The sequence below is a fragment of the Rosa chinensis genome, chromosome 4 (genome assembly GCF_002994745.2).
Source record: "Rosa chinensis cultivar Old Blush chromosome 4, RchiOBHm-V2, whole genome shotgun sequence".
Lineage (NCBI taxonomy): Eukaryota > Viridiplantae > Streptophyta > Magnoliopsida > Rosales > Rosaceae > Rosa > Rosa chinensis.
In genome coordinates this window covers 51,930,441-51,934,858 of record NC_037091.1, presented here as the reverse complement: position 1 = coordinate 51,934,858, position 4,418 = coordinate 51,930,441, and the positions used below count along the sequence as shown (strand labels likewise).

The 4,418-nt window shown below is 38.8% G+C and overlaps 1 long non-coding RNA gene across 1 annotated transcript; it reads left to right on the top strand.

Annotated features, from left to right (window-relative positions):
• Positions 1-718: 718 nt before the first annotated feature.
• Positions 719-1,405, top strand: LOC121052617. Its single transcript, XR_005809635.1, has 2 exons — positions 719-970; positions 1,079-1,405. It is a non-coding gene; the product is annotated as an uncharacterized LOC121052617 (long non-coding RNA).
• The last annotated feature ends 3,013 nt before the right edge of the window (positions 1,406-4,418 follow it).

Sequence of the window (4,418 nt, the reverse complement as noted above, 5' to 3'; positions counted from 1 at the left end):
GCCATCGAGCAAGTTGTGCTTGGAGAACTCTGACGAGATGGAGTCCCCGGCGGTGTCCGTCCATCAGAGAATTGGATTCAAGTTTTGCTTTGGGTTTTGCATTTTGCTAGGAAATGTCATCATCCCATCTGATTGCATTTTGCAGATGAAAAAGGAAATAGAAATGGAGAAGAAGAACTGAAGGTACGACGGGACACGTGAAGAACTAAAGGAAGTGGGAAAGGTCATTTTTACCCTTATTTTGTGCCTCACGTGCTGGGCATGTGGTCATAGTTAACGGTTCTGTGACGGAAATCGACCGTAGATACGACGTTGATACGAAAAAAATGAGTTCAGGTATCATATTGATAACTTTAAAAGTTCAGGTATCATTTCAAAAGTCCTCGAAGAGTTCAGACACTGTTGAAGTATATACTTTTGAGGGTAAATTAGTCTTTTAACCTCATTTAGTGCCTCACGTGTTGGGCACGTGGTCATAGTTAACGGTTCTGTGACGGAAATCGACCGCAGGTACGACGTTGATACGAAAAAATGAGTTCAGGTATCACATTGATAACTTTGAAAGTTCAGGTATCATTTCAAAAGTCCTCGAAGAGTTCAGACACTATTGAAGTAAAAAACCCTTCATTTTAAATTAAAAGGAAAACTTACATTACAATCTGGGCCATTGAGTTAACCACCGCTTGATCAATCCGCACCGTTGAAATCAGTTATATAAAGGCAGGGATGAGATCAACGCCCCGTCGACTAGAAGACCCCGACGACAACCCTGATGGTTCTCCGCCGTTCGGCGACGATATATACTATGAACCGGTCAACTTTGAATCCTCTTTCTAGCACTGACGTGCCTTGGGTCATGGATCATCCATACAGTGAGAGAGTAGAGAGAATCGAAGCCCGAAAGCTTCGGGTCTTCTGGCGGATTTTCGACATTTTTCGGCAACTACGGCTGAATTTGATGGTGCTTGAGGTGAGAAAATGTATCCTCTCGTCAAGCTCTACATCTGGGTATAATTGGTTTTCAATTTTGATTGAGTTTTGATGGATTGGTGTTTCGGTGTTGTCGGCCTCCATTGAGATTATTGTTCACGACAGCCATTTCAGAACTTCTGGACTTGTTTCCGATGTTGATTCTCGTCCCAGAATCAAAAACTGATACTCGGGTCCTTACTGCACTTGGAACTGAAGGAGAATTGAGATGGGCTCTGCTCGATTTTCACAGTGCACAGTGGCTACAAGTTTATGCTTGCTCACGATCTCTGTTAGCTCAGATTGAGCTACTCTGATTGTTGAAGGTATATTCAGAACCTCAAATCGAAAATTTGTTCTTTTGGGTAATTCTAACAAATTGGGTGTACTACCTATTCTAGTTAATGATGAATTTCAACTACAGTTGTGTTTGAAATTGAGATTAGCTCTACTTAGAATGGAAATATGGGAATTGAATGATGTTCTGATTTTGGATCGAGTATGAAGTGTGATATTGAATTGAACTGAGCCTGTAGTAAAAGTGAGGAAAGGGAAATAAAGTGTAAAATGTTGGGGGTCCTGAATAAATTTAGGCACACCTGACATGGAAAGAAATTATGTCGATAAGGTCGTAAATGGTCATGAGTGGTTAGAAAAGTGTGTGGTTCATATATATCGTCCAATTAGCAAATACGGTCTACTTAGCACTTACTGCTTTCGTTTTTATTTATTTTTGATATTTGTCATGTCAGTGAATTTGAATATATATATATATATATATATATATATATATATAGATTCTATTCAGAGCGGAGCTTCACTTTGAAAATTAACGTGTGAAGTTCGAGTTTTTGGTCACTTTTCGGTCGCATATCCACATCTCGACCGTTCAGTTTTTAGGTACTAGTGTATAGATCATCTCTGCAAATTTTCAGCCAAATTGATGATCATTAAGGCATTGATAATTGCCTTAAAGCTAGTACGGTTCAGGTTGACAGATTCAGTCCGTCCATTGGTTTAAGCGAGTTAGATACCTTAACGATCATCAATTTGGCTGAAAATTTGCAGAGATGATCTATACACTAGTACCTAAAAACTGAACGGTCGAGATGTAGATATGCGACCGAAAAGTGGCCCAAAACTCGAACTTCACACATTAATTTCAAAGCGGAGCTCCGCTCGGGATTGGATCATATATATATATATATATATATATATATATATATATATATATACAGAGCGAGGTTAGGGTTTATGGTCACTTTTCGATCGCATATCCACATCTCAATCGTTCAGTTTTTACTTTTTAGGTACTAATGTATAGATCATTTTTGCAAAATTTCAACAAAATTGATGGTCGTTAAGGCATTGATAACTGTATTAAAGCTAGTATGGATCAGGTTGGACAGATTCAGTTCGTCCATTGGTTTAAGCGAGTTAGGTACCTTAAAGACCATCAATTTTGTTGAAATTTTGTAGAGATGATCTATACATTAGTACCTAAAAACTTAACGGTTGAGATGTTGATATACGACCGAAAAGTGACCCTAAACCCTAACCTCGCTCTGAAATTTTAAAGCGAGGCCTCGCTCTGGATAGGATATGTGTGTGTGTGTGTATAATTTTCACAATGTTGGTTATCTCGAATAACAGTGTTGGTTATGTAAAATAACAGTTATAAACTTTTATACTAGTGAAAAAAAATATGAAAAGGAAAGTCAGCATGTGAGGCGTTCAGTTAGTGAAATTGTGCAAATTGTTTTAAGGAATCATAAATTGGGAGAGAATGAGTTGTGCTTCATTGATAATAAGGGTCACTTTATATAAATGATTACAACCAGAGAATATGAGTCTTACCTAGAAACTGAATCATACAATGAATATGATATCTCCAAAAATATCTGTAAGACTAACCCTATTACAACTTGGACAAGTCAATAGAGTTTGGGTCAGACACATAAATTAGATGTCCTTAAACATAAATCAATTTTTTTTTTAATGACAATTGTTCAAACCAATTGATGTTATGGTTGACGGAGAGTTCATGATAATAGTAAAACCAAGAATAAGTGAAGGACTTGATGATTGTGTTCTAAAAGCGTTGGAAGAAGGGGAATAGTTTTCTCTCTTTGACCCTCGAAAATTAAAATGGGATGTTATCAGCCACACTCACTCCTTAACATGGCATGTGTATAGAGAAAACCTCCTAAAAAAATATGATTTACTTGATCCAGAATATGTGTCTGGCCCAAATTCTAGATTACTTGACCTAGTTGTAATAGAGTTTTGAATTAGAGATATTCATAGATATCCGATTAATTGTAAGATTATCTTTCCTTGTACAACTCTGATTCTATGTCTTGTAATCCTCTATATAAAGAGACCCTTATTATCAATGAAAGCACGACTCAATTCTCTCCTAATTTCAGTTTTCCTTAAACACGTTATTAGCACGACGTCCTAACCCTAAACCCTAATAGCCAAAACCCTAAATCCGAATACAAAACCTAGATACCTTTTCTGCCTCCGCCACACAACTTGAAGCTCTCCACCCAGGAATCCAGAACCGGTGGCAGAACCACCAGAATTGGCCGGAAACTTATGGAACCGGCCACCGGAATCTCTAAATCATCCCCAGCAAATACTCCACTGGTTCACCATCTTCCGGACCTCCAATTTCTACCAAATTTTGGCAGCAGAAGCTCCTCATACCAACAATTCAGAAACCGGAAGAAATAGACCAAAAACCGGACTGGAAGATCCTGAACCGGCAACGTGAACATCCTGCAGAAGAAGAAAAAAAAAAAAAAACAAGGAGGAGGCAGCCCAAGCCGCCACTGACGCAGGCCCACCAAGGAGACACGTCAGCAACCAGTCAGCAGCTCCAGCGATAGGTCACCGCCGCCCACTTTTTCTGGCTATTTTTTTTTGCCAAATTTTCCTACGACCTATTTCGAGGTATTTTTTACTAAAAGTTCCCGTTTTTATTCAATTTCTCTTCTTTTTTCTCGGGAACTTGCAAAATCCCTTCTTCTACCCCCCTTTTCTTCATCATAGGGGAGACCTAATTAAGCCGAACTGTGGGGGTTGGTGCATACTCCAAGCTTGGAGCTTGTAGAGTCCTCCAAACTTAGAGTTTGTTGAGAAGTTATGATTGATCACAAACACATCATTGTTTTGATCTAATCCAACCCCTCTTAGAATCAAATTTCTTGAAAACGACTACGCTCGGAAATTCCTAATTTCTTGGAAGCGACTACGCTCAGAAATTTTATATGTTTTCATGATAGCTTTTTCCGCTCCGAAACTAACCATTTTTCTTGTCATCTTTCAGGATGAGTAACCTGAACAAATTGGACTTTGCTCCATTGGGAACAACTGGTTCTGGATATCACAGGTGGGTTCGTGATATCCACCAGCATCTCAAGGCCGATGGAATCCTGGATACG